General features: G+C 46.7%; 5 non-coding genes across 5 annotated transcripts; 2 read left to right on the forward strand and 3 right to left on the reverse strand.

The window, feature by feature from the left end:
* Positions 1–1,809: 1,809 nt before the first annotated feature.
* Positions 1,810–1,891, reverse strand: trnas-cga (transfer RNA serine (anticodon CGA)). The gene has a single exon. It is a non-coding gene; the product is annotated as a tRNA-Ser (tRNA).
* An 8,219-nt stretch (positions 1,892–10,110) lies between these two features.
* trnam-cau (transfer RNA methionine (anticodon CAU)) lies at positions 10,111–10,182 on the forward strand. The gene has a single exon. It is a non-coding gene; the product is annotated as a tRNA-Met (tRNA).
* A 5,604-nt stretch (positions 10,183–15,786) lies between these two features.
* On the reverse strand, positions 15,787–15,875 carry trnar-ucg (transfer RNA arginine (anticodon UCG)). The gene is given in 2 exon segments: positions 15,787–15,822; positions 15,839–15,875. It is a non-coding gene; the product is annotated as a tRNA-Arg (tRNA).
* Positions 15,876–20,127: 4,252 nt separating this feature from the next.
* Positions 20,128–20,210, reverse strand: trnas-uga (transfer RNA serine (anticodon UGA)). Its single transcript has one exon. It is a non-coding gene; the product is annotated as a tRNA-Ser (tRNA).
* A 711-nt stretch (positions 20,211–20,921) lies between these two features.
* trnak-cuu (transfer RNA lysine (anticodon CUU)) lies at positions 20,922–20,994 on the forward strand. The gene has a single exon. It is a non-coding gene; the product is annotated as a tRNA-Lys (tRNA).
* Positions 20,995–23,559: the final 2,565 nt, after the last annotated feature.

Here is a 23,559-nt window from a genome sequence, read left to right on the forward strand (position 1 = left end):
GGAGCCTGATGAGATCAGCAACTGATGTATTTGCATTGTGATAAGAAGTCTTACAACACTAGGTTAAAGTCCAACAGGTTTCTTTCGAATCACTAGCTTTTGGAGCGCAGCTCCTTTCTCAGGTGAATCGAAAGAAACCTGTTGGACTTAAACCTGGTGCTGTAAGACTTCTTACTGAGCCCACCCAAGTCCAACACCGGCATCCCCACATCATGGCTTACATTATGACGACTAATATAAAAACATGCAATTCGTGGCCATGAGGTGGTAGGTTCAAATCCCACCAGAGTCGGCTTTTGGGTGTCACCGTGGTTAACACTCAGGGACCCGGGGTCAATTCCAGCCTTGGGTTACAGTCTTGCACGTTCTTCCCGTGTCTGCGTGAGTTTCCTCCACTGTCCGAAGATGTCCAGTTTAGATGGATTGGACATGTTAAATTGGCCCTTAGTGTCCAAACGTTTACGTGGGTATGGGCCGTAGGTTGGGTGCTCCTTGGGGTGATCAGTGCAGACTCGATGGGCCGAATGTCCTCCTTCTGCACAAGAAGTATTCTATGATTGCTTAAACAGGGTGAAGATGGCAGCCTCACGACACAGAGACAAGGTAAGCTCTCAGGCCAGAGTAAGAGCCCTATGTAATGATTCATAACATTGGAAATAAACTGCATAAATACATTTATTGTGGACTGGTGCCATCTCCTGGCTGAACGGGAGGCGTTCGGCAAAGACACTTTCATTCATGAGCATTTTAAATTTGGACACTCCTCAAATACAATACACAAAATAATCTTCATTCGTGCGCTTCTTTCTTAAAATCGAGCTTCATTCTTTTTCAGTACAAATGTTTTTTGAACACATGAGTTCTCAGTTAGAAACAATAGTAAACAGCTGGGTTATCCGGGCCAGAAAAATGAGACAAGTACATTTCAGTTTACAAACTGTGTTATGGACACTCCTGGTACCTGGTGAAATTAGCACCTAGGTTACTTACAAAATGATGACTAATTAATAAAAGTGATGATTTAAGCAGGTTACAAACGGCAGCATCGGGACACAAGGACGAGTTGAGGTCTCAGGCTGCAGTAAGAGTCCTATGTAATGGTACCGTACGGCCTGCCGAAACAGGCGCCGGAACGTGGCTTTTCACAGTAACTTCACTGAAGCCGACTTGTGACAATAAGCGATTGTTGTTACACACAGAACATCAGAAATAAATAGCATCAATAAATGTATTGTGGACTGGTGCCGTCTCCTGGCTGAACGGGAGCCGTGCGACACGGACACTTTCGGAACATTCTTAAATTGGAGTGAAATAACATAAACATTGTAAGAATGATTAAAAACAATTTCTCAAGCAAATGCAAAGTGAAGATAAACAATAGTTGGGCCATGGTGAGTCAGCAGGGACGGTATATGGGGAGCATTGCTCCCTTCCCGGCTGTTGACAAGCCTTCAATTTGTTGCGCTGCTTTATTTAGAACTTTCAGTTCGGCTGGTCAGTTTCACAATAAGAGACATTAAAAATTCTGACATATGATAAATTATGGCAAAAGATGTGACAAAAATAAATTTCACATTGCTTTGTGATCAGGCATTTTCACAATTCTGGTTCCTGATGAAGTTAATATGAACGTTACTGAGGTGGTGATCTTGTCCTGACAAATCAGAAAATTCAGAGCGAAAGCAGAATGAGAAACACAGCTTCAGGGCACAAGAAGACTCTTATGTAATGACATTTCATCAGAAAACATTGAATGATGAAAACAACACCGCATTTTTCGAACAAATTGCTCCAACATGGTCATTATTTCCCTGCGAGTAGGGTTCGAACCTACGCGGGGAAACCCCATTGGATTTCGAGTCCAACGCCTTATCCACTCGGCCATTGCAGCTTTTATCTGAAATGCCAATTCGTTCTATAGAAAGCATTGTAAAACCAGACACGCGGGATTGCAGTAATGCGATGAACGGTGTCCCAGTCTTTCTGTGAGTAGGGATTGAATCTGCGTGGGAAAAAAAACCCATTCGATTTGGCGCCACGACTTCTCAGTATTGAGAATGTTGAGCTGAACGAACTGATTTGATAACAGGAACACAAGGTTATGTCGCTGGACTGGGAATCCAGAGGCCTGAACTCACATTTCGTGACAAGATTTAATAAATCTAGAATTGAAATTTAGTCTCAGTAATGGCGGAGAAAGGCTCTGCTTCAGACGGATCATATTTCCACAACTGGGAACACATTTACACAACAGGGAATGATTAGCACAACCACAGTGAAGTTCTGTAACCGGCAGAGTCACGGTTCCATGACAGAGAGCACAGTTACACAGCAGGGTGCACAGTTACACAGCAGAGAGCTCTGTTACACAGCAGGGAGCACAGTTACACAGCAGAGAGCTCTGTTACACAGCAGGGTGCACAGTTACACAGCAGAGAGCTCAGTTACACAGCAGGGTGCACAGTTACACAGCAGTGAGCACAGTTACACAGCAGGGTGCACAGTTACACAGCAGTGAGCACAGTTACACAGCAGAGAGCTCTGTTACACAGCAAGGTGCACAGTTACACAGCAGAGAGCTCAGTTACACAGCAGGGTGCACAGTTACACAGCAGTGAGGACAGTTACACAGCAGAGAGCTCTGTTACACAGCAGGGTGCACAGTTACACAGCAGAGAGCTCTGTCACACAGCAGGGTGCACAGTTACACAGCAGTGAGCACAGTTACACAGCAGAGAGCTCAGTTACACAGCAGAGAGCTCAGTTACACAGCAGAGAGCACGATTACACAGCGGAGAGCACAGTTACACAGCAGAGAGAACGGTTACAGAGCAGAGAGCTCAGTTAAACAGCAGAGAGCTCAGTTAAACAGCCGGGAGCACAGTTAGACAGCAGAGAGCACGGTTTCACAGCAGAGAGCACGGTTACACAGCAGAGAGCTCAGTTACACAGCAGAGAGCACAATTACACAGCAGAACGCAGTTAGTTGGACTGGGGTGAGCACAGTAAGAAGTTAACAACACCAGGTTAAAGTCCAACAGGTTTGTTTCAAACACTAGCTTTCGGAGCACTGCTCCTTCCTCAGTTCGTGTTTTATTCTGTTGAGTATGAAGTCTGACAACACCAGGTTAAAGTCCAACAGGCTTGTTTCAAATACTAGCTTTCGGAGCACTGCTCCTTCTTCAGGTGTCATTCCTCTTCATTCACCTGAGAAAGGAGCAATGCTCCGAAAGCTAATGTTTGGAACAAACCTGTTGGAATTTTACGTGGTGTTGGAAGACTTCTTACGCAGCAGGGAGCACAGTTACACAGCAGAGAGCACACAGTTACACAGCAGAGAGCACAGTTACACAGCAGAGAGCACGGTTACACAGCAGAGTGTGCAGTTACACAGCAGAGGGCGCAGTTACATAGCAGAGAGCACAGTTAAACAGCAGAGAGCAGAGTTACACAGCAGAGAGCACAATTACACAGCAGAGTGTGCAGTTACACAGCAGAGGGCGCAGTTACATAGCAGAGAGCACAGTTACACAGCAGAGAGCATAGTTACACAGCAGGGTGCACAGTTACACAGCAGGGTGCACAGTTACACAGCAGAGAGCACAGTTACACAGCAGAGTGTACAGTTACACAGCAGAGAGCACAGTTGCACAGCAGCGTACAGTTACACAGCAGAGAGCACAGTTACACAGCAGAGAGCACAGTTACACAGCAGAGTGTACAGTTACACAGCAGAGAGCACAGTTACACAGCAGTGTATAGTTACACAGCAGGGTGCACAGTTACACAGCAGAGAGCACAGTTACACAGCAGAAAGCACAGTTACACAGCAGAGTGTGCAGTTACACAGCCGGGAGCACAGTTACACAGCAGACAGCACAGTTACACAGCAGAGAGCTCAGTTACACAGACGGGAGCACAGTTACACAGCAGACAGCACAGTTACACAGCAGAGAGCACAGTTACACAGCCGGGAGTACAGTTACACAGCAAAGAGCATAGTTACACAGCAGGGACCACAGTTACACAGCAGAGTGTGCAGTTACACAGCAGGGAGCACAGTTACACAGCAGGGTGCACAGTTACACAGCAGGGTGCACAGTTCCACAGCAGAGAGCACAGTTACACAGCAGAGAGCACAGTTACACAGCAGAGAGCACAGTTACACAGCAGAGTGTGCAGTTACACAGCAGAGAGCACAGTTACACAGCAGAGTGTGCAGATACACAGCAGGGTGCACAGATCCACAGCAGAGTGTGCAGTTACACAGCAGAGAGCACAGTTACACAGCAGAGAGCACGGTTACACCGCAGAGTGTGCAGTTACACAGCAGAGGGCACAGTTACAGAGCAGAGAGCACTGTTACACAGCAGAGAGCACAGTTGCACAGCAGAGTGTGCAGTTACACAGCAGAAAGCACAGTTACACAGCAGAGTGTGCAGTTACACAGCCGGGAGCACAGTTACACAGCAGACAGCACAGTTACACAGCAGAGAGCTCAGTTACACAGCCGGGAGTACAGTTACACAGCAAAGAGCATAGTTACACAGCAGGGACCATAGTTACACAGCAGAGTGTGCAGTTACACAGCAGGGAGCACAGTTACACAGCAGGGTGCACAGTTACACAGCAGAGAGCACAGTTACACAGCAGAGTGTGCAGTTACACAGCAGAGAGCACAGTTACACAGCAGAGAGCACAGTTACACAGCAGTGTGCAGTTACACATCAGGGTGCATAGATACACAGCAGAGAGTGCCGTTACACATCAGATAGCTCAATTGCACAGCAGAGAGCACAGTAACACAGCAGAGAGCACAGTTACACAGCAGAGAGTGCAGTTACACATCAGATAGCTCAATTGCACAGCAGAGAGCACAGTTACACAGCAGGGTGTGCAGTTCCACAGCAGAGTGTGCAGTTACACAGCAGGGTGCACAGATTCACAGCAGAGAGCACAGTTACAGAGCTGAGAGCACAGTTACACAGCAGAGTGTGCAGTTACACAGCAGAGAGCACAGTTACACAGCAGGCAGTACAGTTACACAGCAGAGAGCACAGTTATACAGCAGAGTGTGCAGTTACACAGCAGAGAGCACGGTTACACAGCAGAGTGTGCACTTGCAGAGTGTGCACTTACACAGCAGGGAGCACATTAACACAGGAGAGAGCACGGTTACACTTCAGAGGGCACAGTTACACAGCAGGGAGCACAGTTACACAGCAGAGAGCACAGTTACACAGCAGAGAGCACAGTTACACAGCAGAGTGTGCAGTTACACATCAGGGTGCACAGTTACACAGCAGAGTGTTCAGTTACACATCAGGTAGCTCAATTGCACAGCAGAGAGCACAGTTACACAGCAGAGAGCACAGTTACACAGCAGAAAGCACAGTTACACATCAGAAAGCACGGTTACACAGCAGCGAGCAAAGTTACACAGCAGAGGGCACAGTTACACAGCAGAGAGCTCAGTTACACAGCAGAGAGCTCAGTTACACAGCAGAGAGCACAGTTACACAGCAGAGAGCACAGTTACACAGCATAGAGCACAGTTACATAGCAGAGAGTTCAGTTACACAGCAGAGAGCTCAGTTACACAGCATAGAGCACAGTTACACAGCAGAGAGCACAGTTACACAGCCGAGACCACAGTTACACAGCTTAGAGCACAGTTACACAGCAGAGAGCTCAGTTACACAGCAGAGAGCTCAGTTACACATCAGAAAGCACACTTACACAGCAGAGAGCACAGTTACACAGCAGAGAGCACAGTTACACAGCAGAGTGTGCAGTTACACAGCAGAGAGCACAGTTACACAGCAGAGAGCACAGTTACACAGCAGAGTGTGCAGTTACACATCAGGGTGCACAGTTACACAGCAGAGAGTGCAGTTACACATCAGATAGCTCAATTGCACAGCAGAGAGCACAGTTACACAACAGAGAGCACAGTTACACAGCAGCGAGTGCAGTTACACATCATATAGCTCAATTGCACAGCAGAGAGCACAGTTACACATCAGGGTGTGCAGTTCCACAGCAGAGTGTGCAGTTCCACAGCAGAGTGTGCAGTTCCACAGCAGGGTGCACAGTTACACAGCAGAGAGCACAGTTACACAGCAGGGAGCACAGTTACACAGCAGGGAGCACAGTTACACAGCAGAGTGTGCAGTTACACAGCAGAGAGCACAGTTACACAGCAGGGAGCACAGTTACACAGCAGAGAGCACAGTTACACAGCAGAGTGTGCAGTTACACAGCAGAGAGCACGGTTGCACAGCAGAGAGCACAGTTACACAGCCGGGAGCACTGTTACACAGCAGCGAGCATAGTTACACAGCAGAGTGTGCACTTGTAGAGTTGGCACTTACACAGCAGGGAGCACAGTAACACAGGAGAGAGCACGGTTACACATCAGAGGGCACAGTTACACAGCAGGGAGCAGTTACACAGCAGAGAACACAGTTACACAGCAGAGAGCACAGTTACAAAGCAGAGTGTGCAGTTACACATCAGGGTGCACAGTTACACAGCAGAGAGTTCAGTTACACATCAGGTAGCTCAATTGCACAGCAGAGAGCACAGTTACACAGCAGAGAGCACAGTTACACAGCAGAATGCATAGTTACACATCAGAAAGCACGGTTACTCAGCAGAGAGCAAAGTTACACAGCAGAGAGCACAGTTACACAGCAGAGAGCTCAGTTACACAGCAGAGAGCACAGTTACACAGCATAAAGCACAGTTACACAGCAGAGAGCTCAGTTGCACAGCAGAGAGCTCAGTTACACAGCACAGAGCACAGTTACACAGCAGAGAGCACAGTTACACAGCCGAGACCACAGTTACAAAGCAGAAAGCACAGTTACACAGCAGAGAGCTCAGTTACACAGCAGAGAGCTCAGTTACACAGCAGAAAGCTCAGTTACACAGCAGAAAGCACTGTTACACAGCAGAGAGCTCAGTTACACAGCAGAAAGCACAGATACACAGCAGAGAGCTCAGTTACACAGCAGAGACCACAGTTACACAGCAGAGAGCACAGTTACACAGCAGAGAGTGCAGTTACAGATCAGATAGCTCAATTGCACAGCAGAGAGCACAATTACACAGCAGGGTGTGCAGTTCCACAGCAGAGTGTGCAGTTCCACAGCAGAGTGTGCAGATACACAGCAGAGAGCACGGTTACACAGCAGAGAGCACAGTTACACAGCCGGGAGCACAGTTACACAGCAGCGAGCATAGTTACACAGCAGAGTGTGCACTTGCAGAGTTGGCACTTACACAGCAGGGAGCACAGTAACACAGGAGAGAGCACGGTTACACATCAGAGGGCACAGTTACACAGCAGGGAGCAGTTACACAGCAGAGAACACAGTTACACAGCAGAGAGCACAGTTACAAAGCAGAGTGTGCAGTTACACATCAGGGTGCACAGTTACACAGCAGAGAGTTCAGTTACACATCAGGTAGCTCAATTGCACAGCAGAGAGCACAGTTACACAGCAGAGAGCACAGTTACACAGCAGAATGCATAGTTACACATCAGAAAGCACGGTTACTCAGCAGAGAGCAAAGTTACACAGCAGAGAGCACAGTTACACAGCAGAGAGCTCAGTTACACAGCAGAGAGCACAGTTACACAGCATAAAGCACAGTTACACAGCAGAGAGCTCAGTTGAACAGCAGAGAGCTCAGTTACACAGCACAGAGCACAGTTACACAGCAGAGAGCACAGTTACACAGCCGAGACCACAGTTACAAAGCAGAAAGCACAGTTACACAGCAGAGAGCTCAGTTACACAGCAGAGAGCTCAGTTACACAGCAGAAAGCTCAGTTACACAGCAGAAAGCACTGTTACACAGCAGAGAGCTCAGTTACACAGCAGAAAACACAGATACACAGCAGAGAGCTCAGTTACACAGCAGAGACCACAGTTACACAGCAGAGAGCACAGTTACACAGCAGAGAGTGCAGTTACACATCAGATAGCTCAATTGCACAGCAGAGAGCACAATTACACAGCAGGGTGTGCAGTTCCACAGCAGAGTGTGCAGTTCCACAGCAGAGTGTGCAGATACACAGCAGAGAGCACGGTTACACAGCAGAGAGCACAGTTACACAGCAGAGAGCACAGTTACACAGCAGAAAGCACACTTACACAGCAGAGAGCACAGTTACACAGCAGAGAGCACAGTTACACAGCAGAGTGTGCAGTTACACAGCAGAGAGCACAGTTACACAGCAGGGAGCACAGTTACACAGCAGAGTGTGCAGTTACACATCAGGGTGCACAGTTACACAGCAGAGAGTGCAGTTACACATCAGATAGCTCAATTGCACAGCAGAGAGCACAGTTACACAGCAGAGAGCACAGTTACACAGCAGCGAGTGCAGTTACACATCAGATAGCTCAATTGCACAGCAGAGAGCACAGTTACACATCAGGGTGTGCAGTTCCACAGCAGAGCGTGCAGTTTCACAGCAGAGTGTGCAGTTACACAGCAGAGAGCACAGTTACAAAGCAGAGAGCACAGTTACACAGCAGAGTGTGCAGTTACACAGCAGGGTGCACAGTTTCACATAGGGAGCACAGTTATACAGCTGAGAGCACAGTTACACAGCTGAGTGTGCAGTTCCAAAGCAGGGTGAACAGTTACACAGCAGAGAGCACAGTTACACAGCAGGGAGCACAGTTACACAGCAGGGAGCACAGTTACACAGCAGAGTGTGCAGTTACACAGCAGAGAGCACAGTTACACGGCAGGGAACACAGTTCCACAGCAGAGAGCACAGTTACACAGCAGAGTGTGCAGTTACACAGCAGAGAGCACGGTTACACAGCAGAGAGCACAGTTACACAGCCGGGAGCACAGTTACACAGCAGCGAGCATAGTTACAAAGCAGAGTGTGCACTTGCAGAGTGTGCACTTACACAGCAGGGAGCACAGTAACACAGGAGAGAGCACGGTTACACATCAGAGGACACAGTTACACAGCAGGGAGCACAGTTACAGAGCAGAGTGCACAGTTACTCAGCAGAGAGCACAGTTACACAGCAGAGTGTGCAGTTACACATCAGGGTGCACAGTTACACAGCAGAGAGTACAGTTACACATCAGGTACCTCAATTGCACAGCAGAGAGCACAGTTACACAGCAGAGAGCACAGTTACAGAGCAGAAAGCACAGTTACACATCAGAAAGCACGGTTACACAGCAGAGAGCAAAGTTACACAGCAGAGAGCACAGTTACACAGCAGAGAGCTCAGTTACACAGCAGAGAGCACAGTTACACAGCATAAAGCACAGTTACACAGCAGAGAGCTCAGTTACACAGCAGAGAGCTCAGTTACACAGCAGAGAGCACAGTTACACAGCAGAGAGCACAGTTACACAGCCGAGACTACAGTTACAAAGCAGAAAGCACAGTTACACAGCAGAGAGCTCAGTTACACGGCAGCGAGCTTAGTTACACAGCAGAAAGCTCAGTTACACAGCAGAAAGCACAGTTACACAGCAGAGAGCTCAGTTACACAGCAGAAAGCACAGTTACACAGCAGAGAGTTCAGTTACACAGCAGAGACCACAGTTACACAGCAGAAAGCACAGTTACACAGCAGAGAGCTCAGTTACACAGCAGAGAGTGCAGTTACACAGCAGAGAGCACAGTTAAACAGCAGAGACCACAGTTACACAGCCGGGAGCACTGTTACACATCAGAGTGTGCAGTTACACATCAGAGAGCACGGTTACACAACGGAGAGCACAATTGCACAGCAGGATATATATTTACAGACGGGGCCTATCATTGTAAAACAGAAAACACATTTTACTAAATAATTCGTTGTTCTATCTCAATATCTTGCTGATTTGCTCGGCACCTATTCTGTGTGTCATTGTGTGTTTGTCCTGATAGTCTCTTCCTGCTTTTCGGTGTGTCTTTCTCTGTCCTCTGTCTGTTACAGACGTGCTGATGTTCCGTGTTATTGTCCTGCCAGAGTGAGCTTCACAACACGTGGGTTCTTGATTGAAGGAAAAAATGGAGGCAGTGAATAGTTATCTGGCTGGCACAGAACAGCAATTGTGGACACGGTGGCACTAAAGAGCAGAGTGGCGCAGCGGAAGCGTGCTGGGCCCATAACTCAGAGGTCGATGGATCAAAACCATCCTCTGCTATTTTTATTCTCACTCACACCAAAAGTAAACAAGTCGCTATTCCCCAGCACATCTGCATTTTCTTTTCAGTAAATTAGAATCAAAGTGTTGCTTCCAGTGTGATCCGGAAATTTGTCCCGGGAATGAAGCAGACAGCATTACATCACTGTGAAGTTCAAAGTAACGAAATTGGAAGCTCTTCAATCGACTCTCTCGGCGGGAAACAGAGTCCTGTTGCTGTGGTGCTTGAGTATTATTGGTGCCAACATCACATCTCCACTGATTGGAATGGGTTATGTTTTATTAACACAGTCATGGCATTTGGTAAAGATAGAACCAGGAGTGTTTCAATGTTTGAAAATCCTTTAACAGCGAGAAGAGGAAAAGTTTATATAATAACTTCCAGGAATATAACTTCAGTGTTGGGACCACAGCTGTTCTCTTTATATATTAACGATCTAGATAACGGGACTGAGGGCATTCTGGCTAAGTTTGCCGATGATACGAAGATAGGTGGAGGGGCAGGTAGTATGGAGGAGGTGGGGAGGCTGCAGAAAGATCTAGGCAGTTTAGCAGAGTGGTCCAAGAAATGGCTGATGAAATTCAACGTGGGCAAGTGCGAGGTCTTGCACTTTGGAAAAAAGAATAGAGGCGTGGACTATTTTCTAAACGGTGACAAAATTCATAATTCTGAAGTGCAAAGGGACTTGGGAGTCCTAGTCCAGGATTCTCTAAAGGTAAACTTGCAGGTTGAGTCCGTAATTAAGAAAGCAAATGCAATGTTGTCATTCATCTCAAGAGGCTTGGAATATAAAAGCAGGGATGTACTTCTGGAGCTTTATAAAGCATGAGTTAGGCCCCATTTAGAATACTGTGAGCAATTTTGGGCCCCACACCTCAGGAAGGACATACTGGCACTGGAGCGGTTCCAGCGGAGATTCACACGGATGATCCCAGGAATGGTAGGCCTAACATACGATGAACGTCTGAGGATCCTGGGATTATATTCATTGGAGTTTAGGAGGTTGAGGGGAGATCTAATAGAAACTTACAAGATAATGAATGGCTTAGATAGTGTGGATGAAGGGAAGTTGTTTCCATTAGCAGGGGAGTTTAGGACCCGGGGGCACAGCCTTAGAATTAAAGGGAGTCACGACAGAACAGAGATGAGGAGAAATTTCTTCAGCCAGAGAGTGGTGGGTATGTGGAATTCATTGCCACAGACGGCGGTGGAGGCCGGGATGTTGAGTGTCTTTAAGACAGAAGTTGATAAATTCTTGATTTCTCGAGGAATTAAGTGCTATGGAGAGAGAGCGGGTAAATGGAGTTGAAATCAGCCATGATTGAATGGTGGAGTGGGCTCGATGGGCCGAATGGCCTTACTTCCACTCCTATGTCTTATGGTCTTATGGAATATCCCACAGGGCGGCAATAAGGATATTAAACAATATCCAATAATAAACCAGAATAAGAGCGGAGATCCCAGTTTCCACTCTCGGACGGATGTGAACAATCCATCCAGACTATTTACTACAAGAGAAGAGGAATTTTACCCGGAGTCCTCCTTCCAGCCTCTTCTTCCAGCTCTCTTTCCTCAGTGTGAAACCCACGAAATCACGCAAACGCTTCCGATCAAACCATTATTGCGATGGCCGGGAATCGAAACCGTGTTAATTGCTTGTTATTCGCTGCCCAGTAGTTCTGCTCTCACCCACAAGCAGTGACATCATTTCCACGTCCACTTTGTCAAGACCATTCAAAATCTGATGTACTTCAATCAGATCAACTGTCACACTTCACATCTCCACTGGAAACAAGTGCAGTCTGTCTCACCTTTCCTCAATAGCAAACCCGCTCAAAGACCAACAAAGAACAAAGAAAAGTACAGCACAGGAAGAGGCCCTTCGGCCCTCCAAGCGTGTGCCGACCATGCTGCCCGACTAAATTAAAATCTTCTACACTTCCTGGGTCCGTATCCCTCGATTCCCATCCTATTCATGTATTTGTCAAGATGCCCCTTAAATATCACTATCGTCCCTGCTTCCACCACCTCCTCCGCTAGCGAGTTCCAGGCACCCACTACCCTCTGTGTTAAAAATTTGCCTCGTACATCTTCTCCAAACCTTGCCCCTCGCACCTTAAACCTATGCTCCCTAGTAATTGACCCCTCTACACTGGGGAAAAGCCTCTGACTATCCACTCTGTCTATGCCCCTCATAGTTTTGTAGACCTCTATCAGGTCGCCCCTCAACATCCGTCGTTCCAGTGAGAACAAACCGAGTTTATTCAAACGCTCCTCATAGCTAATGCCCTCCATAACAGGCAAAATCCTGGTAAATCTCTTCTGCACCCTCTCTAAAGCCTCCACATCCTTCTGGCAGTGCGGCGACCAGAATTGAACACGATACACCAAGTGTGGCCTAACTAACGTTCCATACAGCTGCAACATGACTTGCCAATTCTTGTACTCAATGCCCCGGTCAATGAAGGAAGCATGCCGTATGCGGTCTTGACTACCTTCTCCACCTGTGTTGCCCCTTTCAGTGACCTCTGGACCTGTAGACATAGATCTCTCTGACTTTCAATACTGTATATTCCCTACCTGCATTAGCCCTTCCAAAATGCATTACCTCACATTTGTCCAGATTAAACTCCATCTGCCATCTCTCCGCCCAAGTCGCCAAACAAACTAAATCCTACTGTATCCTCTGACAGACCACGTCGCTATCCGCAATTCCCCCAACCTTTGTGTCATCTGCAAACTTGCTAAGCAGACCAGTTACATTTCCCGCCAAATCATTTATACACACTACAAACAGCAAAGGTCCCAGCCCTGATCCCTGCGGAACAACACTAGTCCCAGCCCTCCAATTAGAAAAGCACCCTTCCATTGCTACTCTCTGCCTTCTATGACCTAGCCAGTTATGTATCCACCTTGCCAGCTCACCTCTGATCCCGTGTGACATCACCTTTTATACTACTCTACCATAAGGGACCTTGTCAAAGGCCTTACTGAAGTCCATGTAGACAACATCCACTGCCCTAACTGCATCAATCATCTCTGTGACCTCTTCGAAAAACTCTATCAAGTTAGTGAGACACAAAACCATGCTGCCTCTCACTAATACGTCCATTTGCTTCCAAATGGGAGTAGATTCTGTCTCGAACGATTCTCTCCAGTAATTTCCCTACCACTGACGAAAGGCTCATTCCTGGCACCAATCGAGGAAACCTTCTCTGAACCGTTTCCAACGTATTTACATCTTTCCCTAAATAAGGAAACCAAAACTGCGCAGAATTAGCGAAATGTGTGGCTCCTGGAATAAAAGGGACAGTAGCAATATGGATATAAATGTGGTTGAATAATCAGAAACAGAATATAATGGTCAATAGAGACTTTTCGGACTGGACGAAGGTTTGAGTGTTCCACATGGAACATTTGCTTCCCTGATACATAACAATTTGTAGATCATGGTGTACAGGGAACAGTTTCAAATTTGGGGATGGTAAAAACTTGGAAATTTTGAAAACTGAGACGCGGACAGTCTAGAACTTCAAACGACAAAAGATGATTTTCAGTCTGGAGACGTGTGAGATTATGCATTTCGGTAGGGAAGTGTAGAATCACAGAATTTACAGTGCAGAAGGTGGCCATTCGGACCATAGAATCTGCACCGGCTCTTCAAAGAGCACCCCCATGAAGCCAACACCTCCGCCCAATCCCCGCACCCCAGCAACCCCATCTAAACTAAGGGCAATTTAGCATGGCCGATCGACCTAATCTGCACATCTTTGGAGTGTGGGAGGAAACCGGAGCTCCCGTCCGAAACCCACGGAGAACACAGACAATGATCCAAGCGGGTATCGAACCTGAGACGCGGCGCTGTGAGGCCATAGTGCTAACCACTATGCTACCGTGCTGCCCCTCAACTATTTATGGGATGAAGGAGCAGACAGAGCTGGGTGTGTATGTGGATAGATCATTGAAGGTGGACAGGTGGAGAGAGCAGGTAATAATGCAAATCTTATTCTGGGTTTATTCCGAGTGGAAAAGAGAACAAGAGCAAGGAGGTTATGCTGAATCTGTACAAGGCGCCAGTTAGACATCAGATGGAATATTTTGCACAGCTCTGGGAGCCACAATATTGGAAGGCTGTGGACGTATTGGGCAGCGTGCAGAAGAGGTTTCATTTAGGTTTCATTGATTCAATTTAGGAGGCTAGATTGGAGATGTTGGGAACGTTCTCCTTGGAGAGGATAAGGCAGAGAGGAGATATGATGGAGATGTTCAAAATCATGAGGGGGCTAGGCGGAGTAAACAGAGAGAAACAGTTCCCCCGAGTAAAAAGAGCAAGAATGAGAGGGCACAGATTTCCGTTGATTTGCAAAGGAAGCAGCTGTGATGTTTGAAAAAGAAGCACTTTTGCACAACGAGTGCTTCGGGTCTGGAATGTACTGAGGAGTGAATCTTCTTGCATCATTCTCTATACCGATATTCCTAATCCTCTGTCTGATAATCGATTTAAATCACGACACCAGCTTTGGGCAGGAGTTTGGCACCATGAAAACATGCGGCTTCAGAAGCTCCAAAACAGACGCCAGCTTCATCTGGGGCACTGCTGGCAGATTTTGTCTTTCCGGAACCGGCCGCCCAGCCGTGAAAACAAGTCCATCAGAGGATCTCATTACACTGTAAGACGGAGGAGCAGAAGTAGGCCATTCGGCCCATCGTGTCTGCTCCACCATTCAGATAGGTTATGTCTGATCTGATATAATCCTCAAACCCAGTTTCCCGCCTTATCCCAATAATCCTTGCTTTCCTTTACTGATTAAAAATCTGTCTCAAGGGCAGCACGGTGGTTCAGTAGTTTATACAGCTCCCTCACGGCACCGAAGGCCCATGTTCGATCCCGGCTCTGGGTCACTATCTGCGTTGAGTTTGCATATTCTTCCTGTGTTTGGGTGCGTTTCGCTCCCACAACCAAAAGATGTGCAGGGTCGGTGGATTGGTTGCAAAATTGGCCTTAGTTGGAAAAAATGTTTGCGTACTCTAAATTTAAAAAAAATCTGTCTGTGGCAGCCTTCAACAAATTAACTGACCCACCCTCTACAGCCCTATTCGATTCATACAAACATTTCTACAGATGCTCTATACTCCGAGAGAAGAACCTACTCCTCATTTCTGGTTGAAATGGGCGGCCACTTACTCTGAGATTGTTCCTTCTGGTCCTACACTCTCCCACATGGTGAACCAGTTTCGCAGCATTTATCCTGTCAAGCCCCCTGCCCCCCGCCCCCCCCCCCCCCAGGGTGAATATAGAGGGATGTGGGCCAAATGCGGGCAAATGTGACTCGCTTAGTGATAGAAACTGGGCGGCATGGTCAAGCTGGGCCGAAGGGCCTGTTTCCATGCTGAAACATCTATGACTGTAACCATCTGCCTGAGGACATTAGAATTCCCTCCACAGAATTGTATTGAACCGATTGAAACATAATATTTTATTTAATTCTTTGTCCAAATCAATCAGATATTGTGGATTCATTCGGCGGTAAACGAAAGACTAAGATGAGAGAGGAGGGAAAACTGGATTGTCAGCAAACGTTCCACCGGATTTCTGTATAAAACGACCGCGGCAGGACTCGAACCTGCAATCGCCTGATATCATTAATAGAATCACCGAAGTCAGACGCCTTATCCATTAGGCCACGCGGCCACCGGCTGTAAAACCTGAGCTGATGTTTAGCCCACGTGAAAAAATACTGCGATTATTTGTGTTTCATTTCTGTTTTTTGATGATCCGCTCTTTCCCAGATCCCAGAAAATATAAGGGAAAGCTCCAGCTGCCGGACATGGTCATTTTCAAAGTGTAAAAGCCCTTCACTGTGTGAGCTGTGAAGATTCATGGAGGCTCGGGGACTCTCAGGCTGGCCAAGGCTCTTTATCCGGCTCCATTCACAGGAAAAGTGACTTCAGTTTCCACAATAACATCCGCTCTCTCTGAAACCCCCAAACTGAAATTCAGAGTCACCGTTAAGGTGAAGACTGCGGACTGCGGTTCCCGCTCCTGCTGTTTAATACAGATCACTATAACTGTGCAGTGAGCAGAAAGGAATTGCTGTTGTTTGTAAACATTTCTTACTGAACTCACTGTCATTCTGCATTAACAGGACGACTTTGAATCTCCTGATATTTGACAAATTTGCTCAAGCGGGTAAATATAAAATATATTATTTGCATCGTGCTTTTGAATGGAGTCATTTCGAGAACATTCCCACACAGAGAGAAATTCCTGGAACCAGCTGCAGAAAAGTTCCGTGCGCCTGACGTGATTTCAACGCAACCTTCTGATCTGGAGTCAGGCGCGCTCCCGTTGCGCCGCAAACGCAAATTAACTCAGAGATTATTTTTATTTATTTACACTTTGACAGTGTCCTGTACATCAGCAACTGTGCGAAAGAAACGCAAAGAAGTCAGATTGAGGGATACTAAAGGGCCATGAAGTAAAGCAGCTGTACCACGTGGTTAAGGTGATGCACAATAATCCATTGTGCTCTGTACACGTGGCTTCAAATCCCATCCTCGTCTGTAACGTGTCTGTTGTGTCTCTGTTTGGTCCACTTCATGAGGGTGAAGTGAAAAAGCTGCGGCTTTTAGGTGTTGTTTGACGGCTTGTGGGTGAATAGTGGAACACTGTCCATATTGAAACCATATTAAAAATGATGAGAAAGTTACTTATTTCACTCCACTCCCTAATTGCGCCTAAATTCTGAGTTAGAAACTGATTCTCTTTCTCGGTTTGAAACTGACGAAGTCGCGCAAAAGTTCACTTCCAAATTACGACTGCGATGGCCGGAAATCGAACCTGGGTCAACTGCCTGGAAGGCAGCTATGCTCACCACTATACCACCATCGCTCACGGAAGAAATCTGAGTCATTTTGGTACTTCACATTAGTTTATAAAGTGTTCCGTGAAAAAATCCTGCTCTGCGTAGCTTATTTCCCTCCAATTTAAAATGCTCCTGAATGAATGTATCCGTGTCGCACTGCTCCCGTTCAGCCACCAGATGGCACCAGTCCACCATAAATGTATTTCACCAATTTAATTCTGATGTTCTGTGTGTCATCACATAGGACACTTACTCTGGCCTGAGACCTTACCTTGTCCTTGTGTCCGGATGCTGCCGCTTTCACCATGTTTAAGTTATCACAGAGCCCCTCCAGTGCAAGAGGAGGCTCATCGAGTCCGCTGCGGCCCTTGGCCCAATCCCCACTTAACCGGTTGATCACATCAGTGTGTCAGGATGGCCGGAAGAGAAAAAGCTGGAAAATCTCAGTAGGTCCGGAAGCATCTGTAGGGAGAGAAAAGACCGAACGTTTCGAGTCTAATGACACTTTGTCAAAGACGAGTCATTGGTCTCGAAACGTTAGCTCTTTTCTCTCCCTACAGATGCTGCTCGACTTGCTGAGATTTTCCAGCATTTTCTCTTTCGTTTCAGATTCCAGCATCGGCAGGAATTTGCTGTTACCCAATGTTTTTCCCAGTGTGGCCGAGTGTTAAGGTCGCAGACTTTTCTGAAGGCGTGGGTTCGAATCCCACCCCAGACATTGACTTTTCCTCCGTGAGGCTCCATCCAAACCCGCGGGATCTCTCACCTGGAAACACAAGGGGAGCAGATACAGAGAAACAGCGACCACCTGCAAGTTCCACTCCGAGACACACACCATCCTGCGAAATATATCACCCTTTCTGTGGCTGGCTCACAATCCCGGAACTCCCTCCCTAACAGCACTGTGTGTGTACATACTCCACATGGACTTGCAGCGGCTCAAGATTCACGTCACCGCCAAATTCTCAAGGGTAATACATTTTGGACAACAATTGTTGACGGATTCAGCGACACCCACATCCCGTCAAATAACTTTTAGATAATTTTGGAAAGCGAGTCCCCTGAACTCAGCTCAGAAAGTTCACTAATCACAAAGCAAATTACTTCAAATGCTGGAAATAATAAATAATAAACACAGGAAATGCTGGAAATGCTCAGAATTAAATAGCATTTGTGGGGAGAAAACTAGAAGCAGCGTTCCAGCTCTGTGATTGGATCATTTCCTTCTCCCTCAGTGTGAAATCCTGGACTCAGCTGATAAACAGCAAGATGCCAATCACCGGTCATCAGTATCAGAAACAATGAACCTTTAGGATAGCGAGGCCGAGCGGTCTGAGGAGATGGGTTTAGGTTTCAGTCTCTTCGAGGATGCGGGTGGAATCCAACCGCTGCCAACATTTGTAGGAAAAGCGGCTAAGGTGGGAAATGGAAATAAAAGTGAACGATGTTGCAAAACTCTTGCTCTTATCCCAAAAGATCTTTCCGTTACTGACATTGTTGTGTCCTGTGTAAGTCGAGCTGAACTGATTTGGTGCCGCTTGTTCTCACCTTGCATCCCGTCAGTCTCCGTATTCCAGGGACCATTTATGACATCTTCAAAAACGCCCTCCCCTGCTCTCCCCATTCACCAGACGAAGGGACAATCCCCTCCGCGACCGCTGCTCCACCGCCAATATCCGCTCACTTTCTATGTGCACCTTTCTTTGCAAGTGCAGGAGATGCAACTCCTGCCTTTTTACCTCCTCCCTCCTCATTATCCAAGGGCCCAAATTCTGAGTTCGGAACTGTTTCTCTTTCTCGGTTTGAAACTCACGAAGTGGCGCAAAAATATACAACCAGATTTTTATTGCGATGGCCGGGAATCGAAACCGGGTCAACTGTTTGGAAGGCAACTATTCTCATCACTATACCACCATCGCTCAATGACAGAACCAGAATCCAATTGGTACTTTAGATTAGCTTGATAAACTGTTTTGGAACACATTCATACTGAGCGTAAGCTATTTCACTCCAATGTAAAATGCTCCTGAATGAGAGTGTCCGTGTCGCACGGCTCCCGTTCTGCCAGGAGATGGCACCAGTCCACAATAAATGTATTTATCTCATTAATTTCTAATGTTGTGTGTGTCATTACTTTGGACACTTACTCTGGCCTGAGACCGTAACTTGTCCTTGTGTCCTGATGCTGCCGTTTTCACCCTATTTCAGTAATCGTAGAATGGGTCCAGTGCGGAAGGAGGCCATTCGGCCCATCGAGTCGATACCGACCCACGGAAAGACCACCCGACTTCGGCCCAATCGCACAATCAAGAGGCACAGATATTGACCAACTGCACCCGCTCCAAACAGATTCCCCAAATTACTGAACAAAACAAAAGCAAGCGCAACTGATCATTTAAGAAACTATGACGTTCTCTCTGAAATCAATATACCAACACCTCTTGAAGATTCGATTTGCTGTAACAATTCACTCTGAACTGTCTCAATATCAGCCGTAATTCCTTCTCAGCTCACAGACAGGCGCTGACTGGTTAAAAGTCTGCCTCACTTTTCTCGGTCCGGCTCAATAAAATCAATCACAGGCCCATGATCTGCTTTCCTCCTGTTCTCAGACACATCCACTTTGTACAAGGGCGCACTAACTGGTTTTCAGAGTAAGAGTCAGACTGCAGTCACCTCGTTCTCTCTCGATCCACTGATTCAGGACCGTCCATCACCAGGATGTATTCGTCCAAAAGAGTTGTGGTGAGATGGGGCTGAGTTTCACTGTGAATCCAATCAGTCCCCGGAGAAGCACAAAAACAGTGAGTGAGGGAGAGAGAAAGAAACAAAGAAACAGATAGAGAGATAAAATATGTTCCATTTCTAACACGATCTTTTTCCCAGAAATACATTCAGCTGAATGAAACCAAACCACGTTTCCATCTTTATATTTCGTTCAGTTTCCCCCAAAAATGTTAAATCTCTGACTGAACTCGATTAATGTTCAAACCGTTTATTTACAACCAATCGGAATTCCGATTCATTCCCGAGTCAGCCGCTTGTGCGAGGAGTTGAGCAAACATTTCGAACCACAGTCGCTGCGAGCAGGGCTCGAACCTGCGCGGGGTAACACCCACTGGACTTCAAGCCCAACACCGTTACCACTCGGCCATCGCAGCTGCGGCCAAGGTACCATTCATTAGTAATTTGGTCGATAGAATACATTCTAAAACCAGCCTGGAATCACTCCAGGAATTTATTGCATTCAAACGATCAACGGGGCCCCGGGGTTTATGTGAGGAGGGGTTGAATCTTCGTGGAAAATGACCATTGGATTTGGAGAGAAGCCTTGAGAGACTCGAAAACCTCAGCTCCCTAAACGCACAATTCTACTGATTAAATAGTTTGTGGAACAACATCAGTTACATTGGAAATATATTAGAAATTCAAATGGAACAGGACCACACTTTACAGTCTGGAAGAAAATGTAAATAATGACAGCTAGAAATTACAGAGGGAGACCTGTGCAGGCCGAACGGTCACATGATGACCTGATGACGCAACTAACATGATCACGTGTCGGGATTCCGGCAGTTCTCCCCGGATCGCGGTCAGAGCACAAGCCAGGAGGAGCTGCTCAATTATTAAGTCAGTTATTTTTTATTACAACTCCTTGGTCGCCAGTCACTGAGAGACCAGCATTTCTACATGGTGTCAGGAGTGGGCAGTATGGCAGAAGGACTCCACCGCATCAACATCCTTGTGTCATAGAATCGTACAATCACCAGCTCAGAAGGAGGCCATTCGGCCCAACGTGTCAGCACTGACCCTCCGAATGAGCACCGCAGCTACTCTCTACAGGAAGAGGTTTAATGGATAGTGCAGCACCAGCCCGGCTAGCTCAGCCGGTACAGCATTGCATTCTTAATCCCAGCGTCGTGGGTTCAATCCCCACGTTGGGCGCGTCTATATTATTAACTGAAAATATTGATGTTGAACGAACTGTTTTGACAACAGGAACACAAGGTTATGTCGCTGGACTGGGATTATAGAGGTCTGAACTACACCTTGGTGGCAAGACTTAATAAATCTGGAATTGAAATTTCGTCTCAGGAACGGCGCAGAAAGGTTCTGCTTCAGAGGGACCATATTTCCACAACCGGAAGCACATTTGCACCATAGGTAATGATTTGACACAACCACAGTGAAGATCTGTCACCGGCAGAGTCACGGTTCCAACAGAGAGCTGAGTTACACAGCAGAGAGCACAGTTACACAGCAGCGAGCTCAGTTACACAGCAGAGAGCTCGGTTACACAGCAGAGAACACAGTTACACAGCAGACAGCACGATTACCCAGCAGGATATGCATTTACAAACAGGGCCTCTCTGTGTGCAGCAGAAAACACATTTTTCTCAATAACCAGTTTTTCCATCTCAGTATCTTGCTGGTTTGCACTGCACCTTTTCTGTGTGTCACTGTGTGTGTGTCCTGATGGTCTCTTTCTGCTTTTCTTTGTGTCTTTCTCTGTCTGTTACAGCCGTGCTGATGTTACGTATTAATCTCACTTTTCCCAAACAATAATTGTGATCGATCAATACAGAAAGATTTCCACACTGACATTCAATACCAATGTCTGATAGAAACTGAATCCCACCCTCACATACAGTCCCAGACATTGACTCATATTGAAGGAATCCTGCTCTCAGAACCTGTTCCAGAGACTGAGGTGCAGAGTGTTCCCTCCACTCGCGAACACTACCTGTGATTTACAGATACAGAACAAATTTCAGTCAGGTGAGTAGCAGAGTTTGATGGGTACATGTATTCCACAATCACCTTCTCTCCGCCACATAACCAGACGCAGTCGGCACTCGGTGTCTATGTTCCAGATAAGATCATAAGAACTAGGAGCAGGAGTAGGCCATCTGGCCCCTCGAGCCTGCTCCACCATTCAATGAGATCATGGCTGATCTTTTGTGGACTCAGCTCCACTTTCCGACCCGAACACCATAACCCTTAATCCCTTTATTCTTCAAAATGCTACCTTTATTTTAAAAACATCTAATGAAGGAGCCTCTACTGCTTCACTGGGAAAGGAATTGCATAGGTTCACAATCCTTTGGGTGAAGAGGTTCCTCCTAAACTCAGTCCTAAATCTACTTCCCCTTATTTTGAGGCTATGCCCCCTAATTCTGCTTTCACCCACCAGTGGAAACAACCTGCACGCATCTATCCTATCTATTCCCTTCATAATTTTATATGTTACTATAAGATACCCCCTCATCCTTCTAAATTCCAACGAGTACAGTCCCAGTCTACTCAACCTCGCATTGTAATCCAACCCCTTCAGCTCTGGAACTAACCTAGTGAATCTCCTCTGCACACCCTCCAGTGCCAGTACGTCCTTTCTCAAGTAAGGAGACAAAAACTGAACACAATACTCCAGGTGTGGCCTCACTAACACCTTATACAATTGCAGCATAACCTCCGAGTCTTAAATTCCATCCCTCTAGCAATGAAGGACAAAATTCCATTTGCCTTCTTAATCACCTGTTGCACCTGTAAATCAACTTTTTGCGACTCATGCACTAGCACACCCAGGTCTCTCTGCACAGCAGCATGTTTTAATATTTTATCATTTAAATAATAATACCTTTTGCTGTTATTCCTAACAAAATTGATAATATCACATTTGTCAACATTGTATTCCATCTGCCAGACCCTTGCCCATTCACTTAGCCTATCCAAATCCCTCTGCAGACTTCCAGTGCCCTCTGCACTTTTTGCTTTACCACTCGTCTTAGTGTCGTCTGCAAACTTGGACACATTGCCCTTGGTCCCCAACTCTAAATCATCCATGTAAATTGTGAACAATTGTGGGCCCAACACTGATCCCTGAGGGACACCACTAGCTACTGATTGCCAACCAGAGAAACTCCCATCAATCCCCACTCTTTGTTTTCTATTAATTAACCAATCCTCTATCCATGCTACTACTTTCCCCTTAATGCCATGCATCTTTATCTTATACAACAACCTTTTGTGTGGCACCTTGTCAAAGGCTTTCTAGAAATCCAGATATACCACATCCATTGGCTCCCCATTATCTACCGCACTGGTAATGTCCTGAGAAAATTCCACTCAATTAGTTAGGCACGACCTGCCCTTTATGAAGCCATGCTGCGTCTGCCCAATGGGACAATTCCATCCAGGTGCCTCGCTATTTCTTCCTTGATGATAGATTCCAGCATCTTCCATACTCCCAAAGTTAAGCTCACTATCCTATAATTACCCCTTTTCTGCCTACCTCCTTTTTAAAACAGTGGTGTCACGTTTGCTAATCTCCAATACGCCGGGACCACCCCAGAGTCTAGTGAATTTTAGTAAATTAACACTAGTGCATTTGCAATTTCCCTAGCCATTACTTTTAGCACTCCATCAGGGCCAGGAGACTTGTCACCTTTAGCCCCATTAGCTTGCCCATCGCTACCTTCTTGGTGATAACAATCCTCTCAAGGTCCTTAC

The sequence above is a fragment of the Scyliorhinus torazame genome, chromosome 24, assembly GCF_047496885.1.
Source record: "Scyliorhinus torazame isolate Kashiwa2021f chromosome 24, sScyTor2.1, whole genome shotgun sequence".
Classification (NCBI taxonomy): Eukaryota; Metazoa; Chordata; class Chondrichthyes; order Carcharhiniformes; family Scyliorhinidae; genus Scyliorhinus; species Scyliorhinus torazame.